At 41.7% G+C, this 26,925-nt stretch overlaps 1 pseudogene; it reads left to right on the plus strand.

Moving 5' to 3' along the window:
• Positions 1-18,479: 18,479 nt before the first annotated feature.
• LOC132797885 (elongation of very long chain fatty acids protein AAEL008004-like) lies at positions 18,480-18,762 on the plus strand (annotated as a pseudogene).
• Positions 18,763-26,925: the final 8,163 nt, after the last annotated feature.

Below are 26,925 nucleotides of genomic sequence, written 5' to 3' on the forward strand. Positions count from 1 at the left end.
CTGAGTCTATGAGGCATTCCGCAGTGATAAACAAATTTGGTGGGCTTGAAAATAAATATTAAAAGGGCTCACATAACTGTTGTCGAACCCGGTGCTTTTGTTGAGTACGCCAAAACTCTTCTTCTTCTTCTCGCATTCTGCTATGAAATGGCCCATCTCTCCACAAGCATAACATGATCCAGGCTCCCTTTTTGACTTGCGGCATTCCTTGGCAAAATGACCTTTGGAGTTACAGTTGTGGCATCGCTTGTCGTTGTTCTTCGCCGTCGTCTAGTGCCTTCCATCGCATAAATATAATACTAAAATTAAAGTGTCTTACATAACTGTTGTCGAACCAAGTGCTTTTGTTGAGTACACCAAAACTCTTCTTCTTCTTGCATTCTGCTATGAAATGGCCCATCTCTCCACAAGCATAACATGATCCAGGCTCCCTATTTGACTTGCGGCATTCCTTGGCAAAATGACCTTTGGAGTTACAGTTGTGGCATCGCTTGTCGTTGTTCTTCGCCGTCGTCTAGTGCCTTCCATCGCATCGTACTTTGGAAGGCATATGTGTGCAAAGGCTTGTAATATCTGCTCTGGATCTCCAAATCTCTGAATGCGCGCCTGGTTGCGTAAGTTCAGCGACGATGATGATTTGTTGCAAAAGCTCATCGTTGTCCAATAAATTTGATTGCGCTAAAACGATCTTCTCCTCGAAGTAAAAAATGCTCATTTTGTTGCCACTTGTAACGAACACGTCATGGGCGTCGTCTTATAATAAGACGACCCGTTGAGTGGGCAGCCAACTGGAAGCATACTCTGCCTACATTGTCGACTACAGCTCAGAAAGTGGGTGGGTCTTTTGCCACCTAGTAAGCTACCGTGTCACACAGATAAAAGAAGGTAGACAGAGTTAAGACGGGAACAGACAGGATAGGTTATCAACCGATAGACCGGTTAAGAAGTATATGCATTCAATATATATATGAAGAACGAAGATGGTTGTGTTCTTCTTCTTTACCCTCCCAACCTGTAAAAGCTTCTGGCTCTATGCCTTTACCCAATTTAAGCAACAACAAGTAATATCAGGTGCCCATTACTTTATAATTTATTTCGACTTCATGATTATTCCAAGAGATTAATACCAAGAGAATTCAAATATACTATAATGCATGTACATAACTTCATTTTATGCATTATTTGCCTACTATATTAATTTTGCCTAGTATTTCCTAATAGGAAGGGTATGAATATAATACTGATAAGAATAATAATAGCAAAAGTAATAGCTGTCATATACAAGTTACAAACGATTTTTGTGCGGCTATGCCGTACTTACACATACTCATTATACGCTGATTTTTATACTGCATCGATATCGACAGGCCTGTGATGATTGATGAGTTGATGAGCTGGGTGAACTTCAACTTGAAAGGATTAGAATATATAACAGCTTTGATATAATATTATATACATACCATACCCATATGAGGACTTGCTATTGATTATGTCTAACTTAAAATATAATACTAAATATAAAATTTACATTTAAATTCAAATATGAATTATATTTTAATACTATTTTAATTGAATTTACGTTATTTTGTCGAACATTTTGTATGGACAAGAAAAATTGTATACGAGAAAAGAAATAACAGCAACAAAGGCGGCAGAGAGTGCAACAGCACTGTCGGCGGCGTCAGGAACAGCAACGAGAATCAGCAGTGGCCTCCAGTGACAAGCGCACTGTCAACACAACATCCAATCAGGGATGCGACGACGAGTGGCGGCAAAGATTTCAATGCCGACGAGTGGTGCGGGCTCGGCAACACATAGCAGCGAGTCGTAGCAACAAGTCTGCGAAACGCGCAGCCTCAGCAGCGCATGGCGCAACTTCCACACTGGTAACGAGAAGTGGCCACGATCAGCTCTATGCTAATCCGTTCTCTCTCAAAGAGTTTATCCGAAGCTTGTGTTCCTTCTGGAACCGTTTTAGCAAACTGGTGACTCAAGTGCAAATATCTAGGCGTATGGTGGCAACTCCCTTTGCAAAGTTGTTGCCACGCCTTTTGGCGCGGGGCCTCTGCAGTTGCAGATCAGTGGATGTGTGCTGTACTGTGGTCGTTGCCACGTGATTGCACACACAATAACCTACACCAGGAAAAACGTACCAATTAAAATTATGAAATTTGAATTGAAATTTAAAACCAACAAGAGGACCAAAGAAAATAAAAACAATGCACTTTGAAAAGTGCGCACTCCCGAACAACACCAATAAAATATATATATAATATTATGACGGATGCCGTCAGATTTATTTTTAATATTTTGGCTGCGGCACACTATCTTTGTAGCTTTCGAATTGAAAAGTGATGGTCTAGCCTAGATTAAGCGTGAATATCGATATTGCTTGAGTATCTAAGTTAGATATCGATATTATTTAATACGATACTTATGTGAATGGCAAAAGTGATCCTGCCAACTCACTGCAAATATCCAATAGATAATTAATAATATACTAACATCTGTTGGCGAGTGCATCAATCATCGAATGCAGATGTTATCGCGAGCAGCTGTTAGCTTGCACTACAGTCGAGTCGCAAATATCGATACCGCCATACAATTCAAATTCAAACTGCAATTAACGGACATTGCTCACCCCTACACCACAAGTTCAATGGGGAGTCTTTACGACGAAGATTGAATTTGAAAAAGGGTGAACAAGAAACTACCAAAGGTCTTTAGCGTGGAATGTGCCTAATTCCTTCCCTGTTAGATCTTCCAATAAGTATAAAGAATTGCCAATTTTCTTTTAATGCGAGCGTTGATTCCAACAGGAGCTAACTTGGCATTAAAATTTGTTGCTGCATTGCTTAATGCAAAATTCCGTTTGACCACTTGTTGTCCAACTTCAAAAGAACGTGGTCTACTACGCAAATTATACATCTGCTGATTTTTCTCATAAGCCATTGTGAGATGTTTTTCAATGTCTGCACGAATCTTCTGAAATTGATCAATTCTATTTAAACCTTCCGTTCCATCGCTAAGCAAGTCAAGATTTCTAAGCAATTTAAAATCTTGACCGTGTGTAGTCATATGTTGTCCGAATACTACAAGATATGGAGATATGCCAATCGACTGGTGTATGGAATTTCTTAAAGCCGCATTGATACTTGGCAAATAAATGTCCCACACCCGCTGATCACTCCGTATATAAGCTCTTAAGGCTGCGTTAATAGAGCGATTAACTCTTTCGGCTGCATTTGATTGCGGAGCATACGCACCTGTTCTTATATGCTGAACTCCGAATTTGGAAATAAAGTTAGTGAACTCATGGCTTTTAAATTGAGTGCCATTGTCGCTAACTATAACTTTCGGTACTCCAAAACAAGCAAAGATATCATCTCTTAAATAATTGATGATAACTTGCGATGTAAATTTCTTTACTGGTTTAAGAAAGGTAAACTTAGAAAAATGGTCAAGGATGATGAAAATTCCTACGTTGCCTTGTTTAGTGCGCGGAAAAGGACCAATAAAATCGATGTATAACCTCTGAAAAGGTCTGTCACTCGATACTTTATTTCCCATCGGAGGTTTTAAGTTGCACGTTGGATATTTAGTGGTTTTACATATATCGCAATTTTTAATATAGTTACGAACATCGACAACCATCTTGGGCCAAAAGAATCTCCTTCTCAGTAGTTCTAAGCATTTAGCTATGCCACAGTGACTAGAAGTTGGCTGATCATGAGCAGCTCTGATCACTGATTGTCGTAATTCGCCTGGAACGAATAATTTCCAACAATCCTGATTAAATGCGCAACGATGATAAATGAATTGGTCAATTACTTGAAAATCAGGTAAAGCAGCTTCTTGATAGCTATCTCTTAACTTACAATATTCAGGTGATTGAAAGGCATCGGAATCGAGATTTATTTCCGGGAACAGTTCTAACTCTACTGCTGCGATTTCTGTCACTTCTTCGAAGGATCTAGAAAGTGCATCAGCTACTACATTTTCACTTCCTTTTCTGTGTTCAATATCAAAGAAAAGCCCTGTAATTTAATTGCCCATCGAGCCAGCCTCCCACTCAAGTCTGATTGGTTCATTAACCAACGTAGGCTTGCGTGATCAGTAACGACTTTAAAAGACTGTCCTTCGATATACATTCTAAATTTTTTTATTGCCAGAACAACCGCTAAGCATTCAAGCTCAGTCACTGTATAGTTTCGTTGGGCTTTATTTAGCTTTTTGGACATATAAGCGATGGGTCTCTCGCTTCCTGATTCATCCACTTGAGCTAATACAGCGCCTACTCCATAAGACGAAGCGTCGCATTGTACAACGAATGGCTTTGAATAATTCGGATGAATTAGAAATGGAGCAGTACACAGCTTGCGTTTGATTTCATCAAAGGCCACTTGAGCTACGTCATTCCATTCATACGATTTTCCTTTTAATAATTCAGTTAGGGAAATATGACTGTAGAATACTGGGAAATGAATCGCTGATACCATCCAGTCATACCTAAAAATCTTCTTAGTTGTTTCCGTGTTTTTGGAGGGTTTAGGGTTTATTTGGAGAGTACCTTCTCCTACAATATATCCAAGATAATCTACTTGGCGTAAACCAAACTGACTTTTTCCGACATTTATCGTCAGTCCCGCTTTATGCAATTGTGTAGCAACTGTAGACAAATGCTCCAAGTGCTCATCAAAACTTGCTGACATGACTGGCAGATCATCAAGATATACAAATATATGCGATTTTAACTGATACGATATAACTTGATCCATCAATCTGCACATAGTCTGAGGAGCATTAGTAAGACCAAAAGGCATACGTTTAAATTGATATAGAGGTCGGTTGGGTATTGTAAAAGCAGTTTTCGGACGAGAATCCGAATCCAAACGTATTTGCCAAAATGCGTCTTTTAAGTCGATTTTCGATATGCATTGCACCGAAGGAAGTCGACTTAAGAGACCATCCAACATAGGCATGGGATAGGCATCTTTACTGTCGCCGCGTTGAGTTTGCGAGCATCTAAACAGAATCGAACCTTCCCTGGTTTAACGACTAACGTGACAGGAGAAGACCACGGCGAAGTGGGAGCTTCTTCGATTACGCCTATCTTAATCATTCGATCTACTTTTCGCACAGCAACTTCTCTTTAGCTGGCGACAAAGAGTAGAATCTTTGCTTAAAGGGTTTGATATTGCCTGTATCAATATTATGCTCTATGAGTGAGGTTTCACCTAGGCCATCACGTTCTGATGAAGGAAAATATCCGATTACGGAATTCAATTTAGCTCTCTGCGACACAGAAAGATCAAGGCCAGATGAATCAACTGACGACTCAGCTTTGATCTCATTAATAGTGAACGAAGGCGAAATGGAAATGTCAAAGGCCTTCCAGAAATCCATACCACAAATCACATCTTGTTTAATGGACGGTACGAGCAAAATTCGAAATCCTTAATCTTAGAATTAAAAGTGATGGGAATGCTAACTGTACCAGCAACAGCTTGCTTTAAACCATCCGCAGTATGAACAAAACCTTTAATTTTCTTAAATTTGTGTTTCATAGAGATAATGTGTTCTGCAAGAGCGTATCCAATCACACTTTTATTAGCGCCACTATCGAGGAGAGCTAAATAAGATTTGTCGAAAATACAAATCTGTGTAAACGGACGAATATCATTGTTCTTGTGCACTATAGAGGAAATAGTATAGCATTTTAATCTTCGTCTATTTTCCCAAAATGTTTTCAGTCGTTGAGAAGAACGGCTTCTTTTGACAAACAATGCGTTGGCATTAAAATTTCTGCTCGACGCAAACGATATTCTCGCAAGCGTTCATGATATGGCTTGAACGATCGATAAAATTTTAAATCTGGTGATTGATAAGAAATGTCAGGGGTTGTAAAGTCGTGTCAGGTAGAGAAGTCATTATGTTGGAATCCCAGGCTAGTGTCGGATGTTCCTCGTTTGAAGTTGGAGAACATCCTTCGTTAAGTTTTCCTGTGCTGGTCGACATTTGGGACAAGTAGGGCGATACATGTCTTTTAAGCCACAACCAAAACAGAAAATGCGACGAGTTTTTAGACAATCGTGATAACGATGACCAGATTCATCACAATTCCAACATTTTAACTTTTGTTTTTCAAGTAAGGCACAGATTTCTTCATTCGATTCAGGTTCTGATACAGATTGATTATCAGAATCCCCATCATGAGAAATGGCATTGACAACTCTCCTAGAAATATTCTCACGCTGTCTCGAACGCGTGTTTCTAAAAAATCTTCGTGTCTATGGCATTCTCTTCGCAATATAGCTAGACTAGGTGTATCTATAGGCAGTAACTCGTGCTTCAGATCAGATCTCAGATTATGTCTGACTTCTGTTATGATGTCAAACTCCGATAACGGGTTTTGAGAGAATCTGCGATAGCCACCATCGCATCCAGAAAGTCATCAAAAGTCTCATTGGTTAATTGCTTTCTGTGTCTCATAGCCTGCTTAATATCTCGTTCCGATCTTTGATCTTGATAACGTTCTCGTAACTTATTACATAGCTCAAACCAATTCATATGACCTGCCGTCTTATGAACTCGCCAATAAAAGGAAAGAGCAGAACCGGAAAAGAGTAAATTGGCAAATTGATACAATACGTCGAAGTTGCCATTGAAATATTGGGTCGTAAGACAATTAATACGATATATAAAATCTTCTATAGGAAGATCATTGGCTGAACCAGAAAACTTAATTTTCCAATTAGAAATAACATTGAAATTCGGTCAGGCCTATCAGTGGAGTAGCCACTCATGTTCGTACGTCCATCTGAGGCTCTGTTTCTCGAATTAGAGTCATTAGCTCTTGGCACATTGTCAGGAATCTCGTTATCCCATTCGAGCTGTGACTCGTCTCGAGATCCTCTTCGAAAGGAAGAAAGATTCAAGTTACGTAAAGCCGTGTTAATTTGCTCAGACACTGCTGCAGCAATACTTGTTCTATGAGCTTCTAAAGAACTTGATATCATTTGTTGAATGTGATCCTCATTACTCACATTGCTAATAGGAACGAATCTACCCGAGTCTCGCCTAGTTGCAGCCCCACTGATTGGCGTGTATTTTGGGTGTTTCTATTGGTTGACCTAGTTACTGGACGATTTCTTGGAATAGCTCCGGCGGGATTATTACTCGCACCTCGAGGTCTACCCAATGTGGTTCGTGAATTGGCACCTGTCATACGTGACAAATTCTCGGCACTATGTGTAAGAGTACATGGCTGCCTACAATTTGGACAAGTGGTATTACCATTTAACCACTCTGACAAACAAAAACTATGAAATTTATGTTTACACCGTGTTTCGGTATAAGCTGTATCAGAATTGACGTCGTTGCAAATAGTGCAGAGAAGGGATTCTTGGGCCACGTTGCTTAACGAAACTAAATCCTCTGTACTACGCATGACTGCCATAATGAAATTTGTTTTCTATACAATTTTAAATTCGGAAAATAATATTCAACAATATTATTTATTCTCTCTTAAAAATCTTTTAATTGGGACTTATCCTTTTATTACTTGTTGCATAAAACAAATATATATATCCTGCAATACTTCTTAGTAAATGAACTGATTCTATAAACTTCTTTAATTAGTTGATGAAGGAAAAGAGGAACTTGCCGAAATAATCCAACAAGAGCAATCTCAATTTTCTCACTCATTCAAACAGAATATAAAACTTACTGATAACTGAAATCTATCACTTGGTTTAGATCAACCTGAGGTTAATTCTACATTCCAGAGTGATAAGATGACAAGTCGAATAAGCTTTAGAGACTACTAACTATGGTTAGTATTTTATTGGCCAACTTGATTGATTATTGGTTAGGCTCCACGAAAATTAGCAGACTACCTACACTTCCGAATAATCAAACAGCTGACACGCTGCACTACTAAAGATTTGGATGGCGGTTGAGGAAGGAAATGGGAATATGAAAAAGGTAACCGGAAGCGCGGGGATGCGATACCTAGATTCTGGATCGCTAATTGGTTGGACATTTTTGTATTACTATCTCCGGCTCCACGTTTGGGCGCCATTTTATTTATGTAATGAACACGTCATGGGCGTCGTCTTATAATAAGAAGTATATGCATTCAATATATATATGAAGAACGAAGATGGTTATGTTCTTCTTCTTTACCCTCCCAACCTGTAAAAGCTTCTGGCTCTACGCCTTTACCCAATTTAAGCAACAACAAGTAATATCAGGTGCCCATTACTTTATAATTTATTTCGACTTCATGATTATTCCAAGAGATTAATACCAAGAGAATTCAAATATACTATAATGCATGTACATAACTTCATTTTATGCATTATTTGCCTACTATATTAATTTTGCCTAGTATTTCCTAATAGGAAGGGTATGAATATAATACTGATAAGAATAATAATAGCAAAAATAATAGCTGTCATATACAAGTTACAAACGATTTTTGTGCGCTGATTTTTTATACTGCATCGATATCGTCAGGCCTGTGATGATTGATGAGTTGATGAGCTGGGTGAACTTCAAAAGGATTAGAATATATAACAGCTTTGATATAATATTATATACATACCATACCCATATGAGGACTTACTATTGGATTATGTCTAACTTAAAATATAATACTAAATATAAAATTTACATTTAAATTCAAATATGAATTATATTTTAATACTATTTTTAATTGAATTTACGTTATTTTGTCGAACATTTTGTATGGACAAGAAAAATTGTATACGAGAAAAGAAATAACAGCAACAAAGGCGGCAGAGAGTGCAACAGCACTGTCGGCGGCGTCAGGAACAGCAACGAGAATCAGCAGTGGCCTCCAGTGACAAGCGCACTGTCAACACAACATCCAATCAGGGATGCGACGACGAGTGGCGGCAAAGATTTCAATGCCGACGAGTGGTGCGGGCTCGGCAACACATAGCAGCGAGTCGTAGCAACGAGTCTGCGAAACGCGCAGCCTCAGCAGCGCATGGCGCAACTTCCACACTGGTAACGAGAAGTGGCCACGATCAGCTCTATGCTAATCCGTTCTCTCTCAAAGAGTTTATCCGAAGCTTGTGTTCCTTCTGGAACCGTTTTAGCAAACTGGTGACTCAAGTGCAAATATCTAGGCGTATGGTGGCAACTCCCTTTGCAAAGTTGTTGCCACGCCTTTTTGGCGCGGGGCCTCTGCAGTTGCAGATCAGTGGATGTGTGCTGTACTGTGGTCGTTGCCACGTGATTGCACACACAATAACCCACACCAGGAAAAACGTACCAATTAAAATTATGAAATTTGGTTATCTCGCTACGTACCTTGTAAAACCAACAAGAGGGCCAAAGAAAATAAAAACAATGCACTTTGAAAAGTGCGCACTCCCGAACAACACCAATAAAAATATATATATAATATTATGACGGATGCCGTCAGATTTATTTTTAATATTTTGGCTGCGGCACACTATTTTTGTAGCTTTCGAATTGAAAAGTTTGAAAAGGCTCACGCAAGCGAGTTGAATTTGCATGAAGCCAGTGCTGAGCGTTTCCTTTAACTTCGTGGCCAATAGCATCCGAAGCGACTCTTCGTCAAGTTTACACATGGCTGCAACGCTTTTGAGTTGGCTTACCCAAATGCGTGCACATGATTTTTGCGACTTCTGACGCCGAACGTTGTGCAGCTGTGCACAAATCGGGTAAGTGTTGGCGCCGTTGTTGTTGGTGTCGATCGTTGCTGTCGAAGTTGTTGTCGTTATTGTCGCCCAAATTTGCGACTTCTGGCGCCGAATACTGTGCAGCTGCGCGCAAAAACTGTGCGGCGCCGTTGTTGTTGTCTATTTTGTTATAGACATCTGATGTGCTGCTGCGTTGCTCTGAGAATTTCGCAATTCCTCTTTGCTTAAACGCAATTTTTTGCAGCTTTTGGCAAATCCTGGCGAACACCGTCTCCTCTGTCAGAATTTTCGCGAACATTTTGAGTCTGATCATGACGCTCGTTGTTGTTGGGCAATTCCTTTTCTTGGCCAGACAGAATATTGGCCAAACTCAATAACTCGTTGCTTCCTGATGGTATTTCGATAGACATTTTAGGTGAAACATCGAGCAACCGTGTTATTAATTTCGCTTTGCTGCCTGTCGTGGGCAAACATAACGCTGTTAGCCACTTTTTAATTGGGCCGTAGTGTATTAGTCAAATGTAGACGTGTTCATGTTTTTTTTTTTTCTTCATGGCCGTTCCTACTTCTGAAATTGTGGCAGTTACACACACTTAAGAAAACAACACGAATTGCGGTGTGGCGCCCGTTTTATTCTGATCTCGATCAAGACTGATCGCGTAGCTCAATTATGTAAGTTAACAAGCAACTCTCTCAAAGATTACACGAACTGCCCTCGCATGCGCGGGCCAGCAAGTTATGTAGCGACCCGCGCGCATAAGGTTTCATGTGTCGCAATGATTGTTTGTGCCACGTTATGCTGAGCAAGCAACGACGGATTTGTAGGAGGAGCTGCATGCCAGTACTTTTCCACTGGGGATTCTTAAGAATTCAGTTTTGTTCTACCTAGCAGCCTTGACTGTTGAATAAATGCTCCGGCACTTGCCGTCATACAATTGATTCTTTATTTGAAAAACTTCATTGAGCCACAAGGCCTATGATTAAAGAGGAACAGTTTCCTCCACCATAATCCACCTCCCAGGACCAAGGATTTCTAAAGGACATCGACTTGGCATCACTGGAGTGACGAGCTTAATAACTGGCGCCCAAAGTATAATATTTTAAGAACCAAAACCCAAAGAGACATGTAAGTGAGTGATTACCAACTTATTTTTACTTCAAATCAAACCAATAAAAGATAAAATACCAAAGTGACTGTGAAATAAATTCTGTGGTGGTTTTTTCGAGTTAATCGGCTAAATTAAAAGCATCCATATAAGCAAAATAGCTGTGAATATTTTTCTGTTCTTGACCACTGTACAACCAGTGCTTTTGTGTTAATAGATCCGAACGTACGCCCATGAGTTGGGCATATAGAGAAATTAAAAAGAAATTGACAGTGACAGTGACAGTGACAGTGAAGAAATAGGCTTTCGCCCACATCCAACAGAAATGAATCCCGAATAAATACAAACACTAGTGAACGGCACTGTTAATGCTGCGCTCGCCGAGCAAGAACTGCGCTTAAGGCAGCAGTTTGCTGAGGAGCTGAACGCAGTAAGGTCACAAGTAAATGCGCTGCAAATAGTGGCACCAGATATCGAAACATACGAAAAGTGACGATAGACACAAATGTCAAGTGCGATGTGAGACTTGTGAGACTTGACATAGTGAAATCTGTACCATCATTTGAAGGGGTACAAGATGAGTATGTGTCCTGGAGGCAAGCTGCCCTGGACGCATACGAAATTTTCGAACGCTACAGGGGTAGCGAGGCCCATTACGAGGCCGTTGCAATTCTACGCAACAAAGTGTGCGGAGCAGCCAGGTCAGTCCTGACGTCCCACAATACAGTGTTAAATATCGATGCTATCATCGCACGATTAGACTGCACGTACGCGGACAAAACGTCTCTGCGTGTACTCAGGCAACAGTTGGAAATGGTTAGGCAAGGTGACCTAGGTCTAATGGAGTACTTTGATGAGGTCGAAAGGAAGCTCACATTGGTCACCAACAAGATTGTGATGACACACGATGAGCAAGCTGCTACGATTCTCAACAAAGAGGTCAGAAGCGATGCTTTACACGCATTCATGGCGGGTTTGAAGAAATCTGTGAAAGCGTTCATAGTGCCGGCTCAGCTGAAAGATTTGCCATCGGCGTTGGCCCTGGCTCGCGAGGCTGAAAACAGCATAGAAAGAAGCCAGTTCGCTGCCTCTTATGCAAAAACAATTGCAGAAAGGAGTCAACACAGTGAAAACAATAAGCAGGAAATCGGCAACATTCAAAACCTAACAAAGGCCAAGAGAAAAACCCACACTACGTAGGAAAGCAAGGTCATAACAAAACCCAAGACAAAGACGGCCAAATGGCTCAGGCTCAGCCTATGGACGTTGATCCCTCAATGTCACATTTTCGGCAGCCAACCAATTGGGGCAAAACCCAAAGTGCTACAAATGTAGGTGGCACTCAAAAAGGCCCAACTCGTCGGAACGAGTATCTGGTCAAAGGCGGCAACGAGTTGACAACATAACTCAACAAGGCGCCAATAGCGAGCAGCAATATGCGGCCACAGCTGAAACAGCAACCGCTGAAATCAAAAGCGATGGCGAGTCAATTGATACAAGTGACATGCTCAATTTTTAGACGCTCCCAACTGCCGTTCATCGAACGACAGTTGGCTAGTAGAAAACTAAAAATTCTGATAGACACGGGGGCGGCAAAGAATTACGTGAGACCCGTAAAGGAGTTAAAAAACGTAACTACAGTCGCCACCCCATTCACTGTAAATTCCATACATGGATCCAGTGAAATAAACAAAAATGTTCAATGAAAATCCTTGGACAAAACGCAACATTCTTCATTTTAGATTCTCTCGACGCATTTGATGCCATCATAGGTTTCGATCTGCTAACGCAGGCCGGGGCAACATTGAATTTGAAGAATAATTGCTTAAGTTACCGGGACAAAATGAGCCACTGAAATTTCACTTATGTGATAATGTAAATTTCACTAAAGTCAGTGACATAGTAGTGCCCGAAAGTGTAAAAGAAGAATTCAGGCGAATGATAACAAAGAGAATAAAGGCATTTTCGACCTCTAACGAGGCACTGCCATTCAACACGTCTGTCGTTGCCACAATTCGTACCGAAGATAATGAACCGGTATATTCAAAACTCTACCCATATCAAACGGTGTGTCGGATTTCGTCAACAACGAAATCTCACAACTACTGGAAGGCGGTATCATCAGACCGTCAAAATCCGCGTACAACAGCCCAGCTTGGGTTGTCGACAAAAAGGGTTCGATTCCGAAGGCAACAAAACAAACGACTCGTAATTGACTTTAGGAAGTTAAACGATCGAACTGTTGCCGACCGCTACCCAATGCCAAGTATCCCAATGATTCTAGCGAATCTGGGTAAGGCAAAATTTTACAACCCTCGACTTGAAGTCTGGGTATCATCAAATATACCTAGCAGAAAAGATCGAGAAAAACATCATTCTCTGTGAACGGGGAAATATGAATTCTGCCGATTGCCCTTTGGATTAAAGAATGCTGGGAGCATCTTCCAAAGAGCAATTGATGACGTTCTAAGAAAACAAATTGGGAAATGTTGTTACGTCTACGTTGATGATGTAATAATATTTTCAGAAAATGAACAGGATCACATTCGACACATTGACGTAATACTACAAAGCCTACTAGAGGCCAACATGAGAGTAGCCAAAGAAAAACTCAATTTTTCAAAGACAGTGTCGAATACCTCGGTTTTGTCGTAACCAGAAACGGGCCAAAACGGACCCTGAAAAGGTCAAAGCAATTCAAGAGTACGTCGAACCGGAGAACCTGTATGCGCTAAGATCATTCATAGGCCTAGCTAGCTATTATAGAGTATTCGTAAAAGACTTCGCCTCTATAGCTAGACCATTAACCAATTTACTAAAAGGTGAAAATGGTTCTGTCAGCAAACACATGTCGAGGAAAATCCCGATAGAGTTCAACGACACGCAACGCGATGCTTCAGGAACCAAATGGTCCTAGAAGAGGCACGCTATGCGTTGCACCAAAAATTATTATGTTTGGCAGCAAAATGCGCCACATAATACATTTCACGGACAAATACAATCTAACCGAAACGTTGAAAAATGCCGTCAATCCTGAGGTGGTTAACGCAATTCATTGCGACCTACCAACGTTGGCTGCTGTGCAGCTCCAGAAAACGTAAAACAGGTTAAGCGGGATTACTACTTTCCAAAAATGGCCAAGATAGCCAACGAAATAGTGATAAACTGCAAAGTATGTATGAAAGGAAAATACGACAGGCACCCGAGAAAACAAGAACTTGGCGAAACGCCTGCCCCAACTCACATAGGCGAAATACTTCACATCGACATATTCTCAACCGATAAAAATTATTCCTAACTTGCATCGATAAATTTTCAAAATTTGCGATTGTACAACCAATAGTATCCAGGTCAATAACGGACACAATTAACCCCATACTGAAAGCGGTTAACCTCTTCCCAGATACAAAAACAATTTACTGTGACAATGAGGCGTCCTTCAGCTCAGAGACAATTACCTCGCTACTAAAAAATAAATTTAACATTAATTTGGTCAACGCGCCCCCGCTTCACAGCTGCTCCAACGGGCAAGTGGAACGCTTCCATAGTACATTAGTCGAGATTGCGAGATGTCTTAAAATTGATAAACAGATCTGCGACACAACACAAGCAATTCTCAGAGCTGTCATTGAATATAACAGAAGCGTGCATTCCGTAACAGGGCAAAGACCACTGGATGTAATCCACACAGCCTCAGACGAAATGCGCCAAACTATCAAAAACAAGATAGTAAAGGCACAACAAGACCAACTACGCAGGTGCAACCCGGACAGACAAAATAGGGTTTTGATGTAGGCGAAACAGTCTATATCAAAACAACAAGAGACTAGGTAACAAACTATCACCTTTATGTTCCGAAGAAAAGATACAAGCTGATTTAGGAACAACGGTGCTTATTAGAGGAGGGTGGTCCATAAAGACAACCTTAGGTAGTTATCGGCAAGTAAAACCAGTAAATCTAATAAGAATGTATCTTACAGGTCCGCCATGATAGTTCTTACCCTGTCGACCTTGCTAACAGCGACGCAAGCTCGGATTACCGACTTTTCCAATGCGAACTATATCCCTATCGTCGATGGTAGTATTCTGGCATGGGAACAACTTAGTTATGTAAGACACTCAAGTAGCTTAAGCAATTTCTATAAGATAGTTGAGGATACTAAAAGAATGTCCGAGTTTTTCCCCACTCGCATATGCGAAAACTGTTAGACATAGATGTAGAACACATAGAAGCACTTTTGTCCGCTCTAACAGTTCACCATAGAATGGCCAGAAGCTTAGATTTTCTTGGCACAGCACTAAAAATTGTTGCGGGAACTCCGGACGCTGCAGACATAGATAAAATAAGAATGACAGAAAATCAATTAGTAGACTCAAACAATAGACAGGTACTCGTTAATACAGAAACTCAGAAACAGATCAATAAACTCACAGACGCAATAAATAAAATAATACAAGCAAAAAAGGGTGACCTCCTAGACACCCCAAGTTTATTTGAAACGCTTATGACTCGGAATAGGATGTTAATCACAGAAATCCAGAATTTAATTCTAACAATCACTCTTGCCAAATCAGACATTATAAATCCTACAATTTTTGACACAAACGATTTGAAGTCAATATTTGATAATCAACTCACAGAAGACCCGTAGTTTATTTAATGGAGGTTTCTAAAATTAAAATATTTCAATCAGAAGACGAAATCCATATGTTAATCGAATATCCTAGAATTAAGCAAATTTGTAAAAGAACAGTAATTCTTCCGGTATCGCACAATCATACAGTCCTACAAATCCGAGACGACATAATTGCGGATTGCGACGACGGAATATTCGCAGTTAGCGATTGCGTGCGCACTAGCTACGCCACCTTCTGCAAAAATCAACACGTGAGAGCTGCGCCCGAGAGATACATGCTGGAGGCCTAGCCAATTGCCGCACGCAACCAAGCCACCTGCTGCCAGTCGCACTGATTGACGAAGGAACCATTGTCATCAATGAGCAACACGCCCAAGTCACTGCAGACGAGGGGCCCACGGTAATGCTGGAGGGAACGCACCTCATCACGTTCGAGCATGTAGCGGTGATCAACAACACAGGTACTTGAACCACAACGCAGTCGTGGGTAAAAGTCCGAGTATCGCCGCTTCCCCACTCCTCAACATCACCGGGCACGATCAAATCCTGAGTCTCTCATCAATACATCGAATGAGCGAGCAAAATATAAACTTCATACGCCAACTCAAGGATGAAGTCGAGGCAGCAGGATCGCCAAAAATATGGTTCTTGATCGGAGTTGGGGTCAGCATTGTCTTCTGCGCGCTAATCATCGGTTACCAATACAGCCATAGAAGACGTGCCTCTTTGAAGCTAAAAGAGCCATTGCCCAACTTGACGTCACCGAGGCCGGCCACGAACTTGAGGGGAGTAGTTAACAAGCAACTCTCTCAAAGATTACACGAACTGCCCTCGCATGCGCGGGCCAGCAAGTTATGTAGCGACCCGCGCGCATAAGGTTTCATGTGTCGCAATGATTGTTTGTGCCACGTTATGCTGAGCAAGCAACGACGGATTTGTAGGAGGAGCTGCATGCCAGTACTTTTCCACTGGGGATTCTTAGGTTTAGCTTTAAAATGTTTATTTCATAAGAATTCAGTTTTGTTCTACCTAGCAGCCTTGACTGTTGAATAAATGCTCCGGCACTTGCCGTCATACAATTGATTCTTTATTTGAAAAACTTCATTGAGCCACAAGGCCTATGATTAAAGTGGAACAGTTTCCTCCACCATAATCCACCTCCCAGGTCCAAGGATTTCTAAAGGACATCGACTTGGCATCACTGGAGTGACGAGCTTAATAACTTGTATAACATAGAATGTGACATATAATGAGAGAATCAATAAAGATTGCCGAGAAAGCGTCAAGTTAATATATATGTGTGTACGCACACGTCCTACTACATATTTAACATTTTTCCAACAGCGATATTTCCGTCTGTTTTGGTCGGTCAATTAGGCTTGTAATTATTTTTAAAACGACTAATTTCTGACCCCACCTCAAGTTTGGATATCAAATTTTGCCGTCGGCAACAACAATTTTCGTTTTGGTGAGCGACCGATAAGTCCGACACCATGAGTTATCGCCTAAGCTGCCATACTTTTGATATAATGAAAAGCAAGTTAAAAATACTTGTATAATCAAACGGATGACGATAAATTTCTTGAAGTTGGGTAAAATACTTTTTAAAAAATAATTTATTTAATTTAATTACTTATGTGTTACAATTTTATAAAAAAATTGTTGGATTAACCGGAATGAAATCTATTAAAAAGGTGGCATCCCCATTTTTTGTGGGAAACAGCTGATTGCCGTTCAACTGATTTTTGAAAGAAAGTTTCAAATCTTTCTTTGTAAAAGAGACAAAAAGCAAATCTATTTTATACAGGGAAGCATAAATAAACAATGCAGGATAAAAATATCCTTATGTGAGTTCTATCTACTCAGGAAATTGGACATACAAAAGACATTTTTTCGCGTTGTTTACTTTAACCAAAACACAAGTCAGCTGTTTTAGCAGTAAAAATGAAACGTTCCGATAGCAAAACGATGACCAAAAACATGTGAAAACCGGAGCACCTAAAACGAAAATCTCGGTTTTGGTCCCAAAACGAAAACGAAAACCGAAAGTGAAAACCGGAGCATGCCTGTTTGCCGAGGAAAAGACTCTAAATTGACTGCCGAAGCATAGTATGTCCGAAAGCCAAAAGAGTGAGGAAGACTCTAAGCATTCACTAAAGCTTCCGACCACAGCTCGTCGCCTTTCGTTCGTTTCGCCCGCTCCTTCAGGGTCCAAATCCGTTAAGGAAAAGACCACTCCTGCCGCTCAACTGCTCCTTCGTCGGCAACGACTCCGTCGTCCAACTGCTGCGCGTAGTCAGGCAACCACACAATCCGTCCAGGCAAAACTTAGCAAAACCCGTGCGATGGCTCTCAGCAACTTCGTCATCGTCTTTGACAGACTGGTTCACTTTGAGAGTCGGATCAGAGGGCCTGCTGCCGAAGACGACAATGTACACACGTACAAGATCCGTCGTGACCGGCTGCAAGTTCTCTGGGACAATGTCGAGGCCGCTTATGCCACGTACGCATCGAAACGGCGACAACGAAGGCATCGAGGCCATGGAGGCAAAATATGACCACTGCTATGCAGTGTATGAGCGGTGTCTCGCCCGTGTGAAGGGGCAAATTACCCAAGTTTCCGGGTCCGTCAGGAGTGAAGCATCCGCTCCTCCTGTATACTCCAGTGGCTGCCGGCTCCCTCCAGTCGACACTGAAGTATTCCGTGGGGATTACTTGCAGTGGTCAGATATCAGGTGACTCTTCCATTCCGGAAGCCCGTTTGCATTGGAATGGGTCACATGACCCCATCTCGCCGCAGGCGGTGGTCACCACTCCTGATTTTTATCTGCCTCATCATTCATTCAAACCAGATAGGCACCGACACAAAGGTCCAAAGACCAGTCGCCAAAGAGAAGGATGGAAGAACTGACGGACGAATAACCTCCTACTTCGTTTCTCTATTCGTCGTCCTGTGCTGTCCTATACTGTCCTGTTCCATGTGTCATTGACAATGTAAAGAGGCTACAGTAAAAAATCATTTGTTCTTGTTTCATTCCATGTTGCATGCCCTTCTGGGCATGGGCCTCAAGTTTGCACCAGGCGGCCACAGCACTCTCTTTGCCCTGCCCAACTCGTCCGTATACATTGTGATGTACTTCTATTACATGATTGCTGCCATGGGACCCAAGTACCAGAAGTTCATTTGGTGGAAGAAGTACCTGACCACCTTCAAATTTTGCAATTGTGGCCATCTTTACGCATCACTTCCAGTTGTTGTTCCGCGAATGCGATTACCCCAAGGGATTCATTGTGTGGATTGGTCTGCATGGCGTGATGTGATACGTGAATGCCCAGTCGTCAGTGACGACGCGACGACCAACCGGAAGCAACTCGGTCTTGAACTCCAGCACGGCCAAGTTCCCATCTTTCCAACTTCGCTCACATCCGTGCTTCACGATAAAGCTGTGAGCATCCTCCCGACGGCCAACATCCTGATCGACACCGGGTGTAAAACCTTCGAGATGCGAGCTCTGATCGGCCCATGGACTGCAACCAGCCGTACCAGCGCATCCTTGGCAACAGCCTATCGGCTTTCCGTCACCCGCGTTGGTACGGAGGGCGTATGCACAGCGATCATCCGCTCACGGATACCCGATTTCCGTCAAAGGTGCCGCTGCAAGTTGATATGGTGATATGGATAACGGTTTGCCAATGGCCCAGAATTACACATTGGGTTGGACTCTGTCCGGTCCATGTGGACAATAAAACCATTTGCAACTCATTGCAAGAGGGGAAGATGTTGATACCAGATGATGGCAGGTGTGACTCCTCAAAACAGCTGACAGTGTGGTCGCGATCGATTGATATCGATAATGACAAAGTTAGTAGCAGTCACACTGATCTAGTCACCCTGCCCACTTTTAGTGATTATTCTACATAACATATGCTCTCTACTATTCTCTGCGCGAACAAGTGTTCTTTCTAAAAGCCTTAAATAAAATCGTGATTTTTAAAGTAAAAAGTCAAAAATGTAAAGAGTGAAAGTGTTCTTACTTATCTACTCGACTGCCCCTACAAACGCACTTAACGTAGCTTCTTTATTTTTCTAATATCCACAATTTTATAAGTACATGGTATGTAATGTATGTTCTAATTCTCATATTGAAGTTCACCCAGAAAACCAACACATCATCAAAACAACACCAGTCGAGTGTGTTCGACTGTGAGATACCCGCTAGCTATTTTGGTTTTTTTGAGGACTTTGCGTTTATTTATTGAATCTTCTTCTAGATTTTGAGACTAACAATAAGTTTACGAATCTTAACATTAAAATTTAGCTAACAGTGTGTTAAAAACTGCATTCTGGTCCCTCAAGTCGGTCGCTGGGTAGGTAAGTCATTACGACGAAGACGTGATTGGTTGCTCAACCTTGTTAGACCTCTCGCCAGGTGGTTAGGTGCAACAGTAGCTTGGTAAAGTACTTTTCCTTCTGTTCTGCGATCACTTCTTTGACTGGTAGGATGTTTAAGTCGCGTTGTATGTTTTCGTTGCGAACGTACCACGGTGCCCCGGTGATGGTTCTCAAGATCTTCGACTGAGCTCGCTGGACTTTGTCAATATTACTATTGCTGGCATTCCCCATAACTGGGAGCCGTACATCCATGTAGGTTTTAGTACCGAGTTATACAGCAGGACTTTATATTCAAGGCTAAGGGGAGACCGAGCGTTGATAAGCCAATGAAGGCTGCTGGCTTTTAGCTTTAGGTGTACTCCTAGATATGTCACTTCTTTTGCTTGCGGGTGTAGAGTGTTGTTTAACATTAGCGGCGGACAGTTTTGTCTGTTCAGGGTGAATGTAACGTGCTTGCATTTTGGATCGTTCACTCTAATTCGCCAATCTGATAGCCATTTTTCAACATCTTTTATATGAAGAGCTAGCTGCGCTGTTGCTTGCCTCGGACATTTTGAGCGGCTAAGAATATCTGTATCATCAGCAAACGTAGATGTTGTTATTCGTGTGCTTGTCGGGATGTCTGCTGTGTAGAGGACGTATAGTGTTGGCGCTAGCACACTACCTTGAGGAACTCCAGCTCCAACAGTGAAGTCATCAGATATAGCAGTGTTGCATCTCACAACAAATTTTCTGTCGTAAAGGTAAGACTCTAAAAGCTTATGGGTGTTGCTGGGGAGCATTGTCTTGATCTTGTACATTAGACCTTCTAGCCAGACTCTATCAAATGCTTGAGAGACATCTAAAAATATGGCAGTACAGTACTCTCGTTTTTCGAACGCGTTCCGAATTTCTGATGTTATCCGGTTGACCTGCTCAATTGTTCCGTGCTTTTCACGAAACCCAAATTGATGTGACGGGATTCCTTCCTGGAGTCTTAGGTATGTGTTTATCCGAATCAAAATGCATTTTTCAAAGAGTTTAGATAAGCATGAAAGTAGGCTTATAGGTCTATACGACGTCGGGATTGTGTGGTCTTTTCCCGGCTTTGCTATCATTATTATAATTGACTTTTTCCATCTCACTGGATAGTAGCCAAGTTTTGCGATGGCATTGAAAAGCTGGGTGATAGTGAACGGCGCAATTGGGAGTTATGATGTCGCAGCCCGGGGATTTTTTCGGATTCAGATGATTTTGATGATGCTAACGATTTCATTTGGGCGAAATTCGATTGGCTCACGTTGAAGCTGAGGCTCGTTTGGTAAAGTGGGCAGAGTAAACGCACTCGTGGAAGGATTTGGTTGGAATACATTTTTAAGGTGGCTGGCAAACGTGCTGGCTCTGTCTGCATCGCTACGCGCCCACCCTCCTGTGGGATTTCTAATAGGCATCACGGTTTCTTTCGGTGAGCTCAGAGTAGTGTGAGCTCTCCAAAGTGAGTTTTTCTTACTAGAAGTACACAATTGCTCTATGTAGTGGCGTTGGACATATGCTTCTTCTTACTGAAGAGCTTTAGTAAGTTCACGTGAGGCATGTCTTAAACGTTGCCTAGCAGATGGCGATCTGTGGAATTGCCACCTCGGGCAGTTTCTTTGGGTCTGCCGGCCAGTATGTTGGTGTGCCAGGAGCTGCTTTCCTTTTGGAGTCACGAGACGAGATCCCCAGTGTGTGTGCTTGGCATTGTAGTCTCCTGCTGCTATGAAGTGGTCTCCTAGTGAGTTGAAAAACTGCATAAACTCATCTTCAGCTATAGTGAAGCGCGGGGGCAGTATACGGCGGCTAGTGTAAGTTGGTTGCCAGTATTTAGTTTTATATTTATAGATGTGGCCTCTAGGTAGTTTTAGAAAATTTGTTATGATAGTAGTGCTTAATACGGCTTCTATTAGAATTCCAGTCCCACCAAGTGCTTTACCGTCTGGATGATTTGTTCCGTAGAAAGTATATCCTCGTAGATGAAAATTGTATTTATTTGTAAGGTGTGTTTCTGAAAGCAGCATTACGTCGATTTGATTGTCGAGTAGGAATTGAGCTAACTCAAGTTTATGCCGTGGAACGCTAACGGCGTTTCCGTAGGGAGTCATTATTTGGATTGTTGTGAAACCAGCATTTGAATCAATAGATTTTGGTTTCGCATTAAATCTTGCATAGTTGTGCGCATAAATGACAAAAATTCTGTAAGGCTTTGTTGTAAGCTGCATATCATAGCTTCGAAGTTGTTTTTGGCTGCTCCGGCGATTGATGTTGCTGAGCCATGTTCGGTTCTTGGTATGCGGATTGCAGAAATGAACTTTTGGGGCAGGGATAGCCGGTCCTGATTTTAAAGCGCTTGCGTATGTCACACTTTTGTCAGAGTTAATAGGTCCTAGTGAGGATCTGGCTGCAGTCGAGAAGAAGACTTTCAGGGTTTTGATATTGCGGTAATAATCTCAAAATTTTAAATGAAAAAATATGCATGTATTCTTGATCGGAATTTGAAGTCGAGTACCAAAGACCGGCTGGTTGCTATCGCATTGCTTATGAACTCTCTATGCATACAGCTACTAATATATAGTAGGCGAGCATGTACATATATACGTATACGCATACATACAATACATAGATAGCAGGCGTTTTTCTTTAATAAGATCCACAATTTTGTACTCGTTACCCATAGGGTAGAAGGGTATTATAACTTTGTGCCGACAGGAAATGTATGTAACAGGTAGAAGGAGACATCTCCTACCCTATAAAGTATATATTCTTGATCAGTGTCAACAGCCAAGACGATCTAGCCATGTCCGTTTGTCCGTTTGTCCGTTTGAAACACTGGATCTCAGAGACTATAAGAGGTAACATAGAGTTATAATTTTTTCGACAGCATTTGTTATGTTTGCACGCAGATCAAGTTTGTTTCAAATTTTTCCACGCCCACTTCCGCCCCCGCAAATCAACAAACTCGAATAACAAGCGTAATTTTAAAGCTAGAGTTGCGAATAATAACTATAGTAGTTATGATTCCTGAAAATTTGGTTGCGATCAGATAATTATTATCGAAGTTATTAAAAATACTTTTGTATGGACTTTTTGTCCCTACTTACTAGGGTCTTGCTTTGGCCGACAATCTGCCGTCTATGGTATATTTTAATTTGGTACTATATTGATATACCGAATATACCATTTGGTATATTTTAGTATTTTTGCAATATATTTGGTATATTTTGAGAACAATACCGTAAAATATATTGGTTTTATTCAAAATGTGTAGTGGGTATCTCACAGTCGAGTACACTCGACTGTAACTTTCTTACTACAACACGCACATGCTTGCACTCTACCAATAGAGCCATCGCAGTGCCTCTATGCATACAGATACAAATATAGAGACCAACAAGTATATACGTATACGCATACATACAATACATACACAGAAGGCGTTTTTGTCCATACAAAACTATTTATTAATAACTTATACAATTTTTATCTGATCGCAACCAAATTTTCAGGAATCACAAACACCATTGTTATTATTGTATATACCATAATCTAGCTTTAATATTACTCTTGTTATTATTGATTTGAAGGTGTTCATACGGACAGACGGACATGGCTATATCGTCTCGGCTGTTGACGCTGCCTCCTTCTACCTGTTACATACATTTCCTACCGGCACAAAGTTATAATACCCTTCTACCCTATGGTTAGTGGGTATAAAAATATGAAGGAAAAGAAAAAGGATGGTTGATTGGTGAAGGCGAGGTCCGAGCGGGACAGCTATGCGGGCTGAGCGTGGCGCGATTGTTCTCGAAGCATCAGTAAAGAAGAAGACAGAATAAGAGACAGTGGCGGCTCGCTACGCTTTTACCAAAGTTAATAAATCATAATGGAAAACAATAATACTAATGAGTCTTGTACATATATGTGCATGTATTCAACTTTCAATTTTAGATCCATATATTCAAGTTCGATAAGCGCTGACGTTTCTAAATCGATTTCCGGTCCCACAAGAGGAGAGAGGCGCCAGTTTGTGTATTGGCCACTTGAAAACTCCTCCAGTGATAATTCGCATGTCTGCGACGGGCACAGCTCCGTCTTATCCTGGGTACATCGCCACGACTCGTCCCACCATCCACTGCATCGACGACGACGAGTTCTCCGACTTGCAGATTTCGCTGCGACTGGTCCCACCAACAGGCCCAGCACATACTCACGGAACCATCGCTGCCAGAACGCTCGCTTGAGCGACGAGACAGCTCGCCATCGCCTTAAGCAGCTCAGACCCTCCTGGTCCGGGGTCCGCGCACTGCCGGTGCCACCAGTGAGCCACTAACCAGTAGGTGCCCTGGGGTTAATGCCTCGCCGTCGTTCGGGTCATGGCTGACGGCTCCCAGTGGGCGGGAGTTGAGCACCACCTCAACTGCCGCGACCACGGTCTGCAACTTCGGCCGTGAGCAGAGCGTTGCCCACCGTCTGTTGGAGTAGGTGCTTTACAGACTTTACACCTGCCTCCCATAGTCCTCCGAAGTAAGGAGCCCTTGGCGTTATGAACGCAAATTCGCATCCGCTTTTGATGCGAAGTCGCGAACTGCGCACTCCTCAACTCGCCTCCTTAGCTCCTCCAGATGGCGACTTTCTCTCACGAAGTTCGTCGTGTTGTCGCAATGGACTCGGTTCGGGCATCCTCGTCGATTAACAAACCTTTGGAAAGCCGTTAAAATGTATAAGTGGACAAATCAGACACAATTTATAAATGAATCGCTTTCGGAAACGAAGCAAAGTCGAAAACAGCTCTTCTTGAATAGTTGATCCCACCATAAGAATTTCATTGAAGTGCTTTGGGACCGTAATACGAATTGTTGCGGAATGACATAATGTGGAGCACTTTGAAGGATGTGACTCACTTCGGACATGTGGCCCATCTCTACATATTATTCCATGAACTCCAAGTACATTTGCTTCAACTCGAGATCTCGAGTTAAGCGTTTTTCAAGCGACAAAACCGCCGTTTAGAAACTTCAATTGAGCACCCAAGCTGGTGAAAATCTAATTTAAACGGCAATGTTTTTACATTATTTGTGAAATGAGCTTCATAAATTGGTTGTTCAGCGGTAAGAACTTTGGAGTGAGACAGTCTAACAGTCCTAAATTTCATCAGGTCTTGTCAATCGAGGTCAAATCCTGATAGCTCAGATTAGCAGGCATCTTCTGATGAGATTCTTCACCAGAAGTGTACCGCCCCGAGTCAATCCACGCAAGGCTTGTCTTTTGAAGAACTGGAAACTCTGACCTTGCTTGATTTGACCAACGAATAGTAAGTCAAAGAATGTTTCAGCACCGATAAGATCAATTTTCTGCGGCTTGATATCCTCCAACTACTGAGGATTCATAAATCGATCGTGTAGTCATTGCAGCCAACTCGCAAATTCACCATAGTGTGTATCTGTTTTTAATATCGGAATTGAATTCACAAACGCCAAGCAAGTTGAGGCACGATTCTTCACTACACAAATGCAGTCGCTGAGTTAGTTCCTCAGTCACAAAATTATTTTGTGACCCAGAATCTGTTGAGTATGCTTTAGCATGAGCATTGCATGATGTGTGCTTAAGAACTGACTTTATTAAATATGTATAAGTGGTTGGTGATTACAGAGTTGCCAGATGATATAAAGTTATTAGTGTTAGTGAGGAGAGATTTCAAAGTTTTTTATTTCAGTATTTCACATCTCCTCCCTAAATTAGAGCGATTGTTGGTTTTGATTTTCTAAAATCTTTGGCTGGAATCTGTTAACTCCTTGGCGAACTCGTGTGCTCTTGCAGACTGATATTCCCGATGGACGTCGTGCTGGTTGAACTTCCTTAGTCTGTTGGGTTACAGTTGCTGGCGTATCAGGGCACGTTTCTGAGCGGATGATGAGCGGTTCATCTTGGTATTGAGATTCTGGACTTTTAGTAGGGATGTCAGGTAGAAACCAGAAGTCGGTTGATTTGTCATCGACGTTATCATTTAAGGATCTTGATTTAAGCTGATTATAGTGGCGTTTATCACAGCCACTTTTGGTGCGAACTATGTACATCATTTCCGACTGTACAGCAACGCCACATCCAAGACGATCGAATACGTGAACGTCTAACACGAATCAACGTTACGAAACGTGATGAAATATGCTCGGAAGCCCAACGCTACCTGAAAAACGATCGAAGGCGCCTTGCACGTGACGCATCGCTACCTGTAAAACGATCGTAGGCGCCACGCTACCTGTAAAACGAACGAAGGCGTGACGCCCACTTGTCTCGTCATTTCGAATGTATTCGAAATCTCAACGCTACCTGTAAAACGAGAGAAGGTGTGACGCCCACTTGTCTCGTCAATTCGAATGTATTCGAAATCGGAGCGGAGGAAGGAAGACGTGATGAACGTTAAAAAGGATGGGAACGTGATGTAATTCAGACGAGAGTACAACACCATTTCCAAGACACTGGAAGATAAAATTCCATTTCCTTAAAGATATACTATTCTTCTTTTCATGTTCTGTATGTAACATTATTTTATTTCCAAATACATTGTTTAAAATCGATTCTCTAAATTAACATACATTTTTATAATTTTTTGATTTTTGTGAGCGAACAGTATAGAAATGACAGGCACATGTATCGACTCCATTCTCCACATCGTTATGAGCCCAACAGCAGGATGCGAAATGTTGTCCATGAACATTAGAAACCAATGGTCCATCACATATTCTATTATTAAAATATTTCAATGATGTTCAGGAAAAATTTTATCCTTAAACATTTTCATAAAATTATTTATTCCAGTTATAAGTTGTTGTATCAAAATATGAGTTGTGGAGTTGGGTTTTGTTTTCAATCAATATCATTTTATACCCGCTACCCATAGGGTAGAAGGGTATTATAACTTTGTGCCGGCAGGAAATGTATGTAACAGGTTGAAGGAGGCATCTCCGACCCTATAAAGTATATATATTCTTGATCAGCGTCAACAGCCGAGACGATATAGCCATGTCCGTCTGTACGTCTGTGTGTCTGTGTGTCTGTCCGTCCGTCCGTATGAAACA

This window comes from Drosophila nasuta, unplaced genomic scaffold, assembly GCF_023558535.2.
Source record: "Drosophila nasuta strain 15112-1781.00 unplaced genomic scaffold, ASM2355853v1 ctg29_pilon, whole genome shotgun sequence".
Taxonomy (NCBI): Eukaryota; Metazoa; Arthropoda; class Insecta; order Diptera; family Drosophilidae; genus Drosophila; species Drosophila nasuta.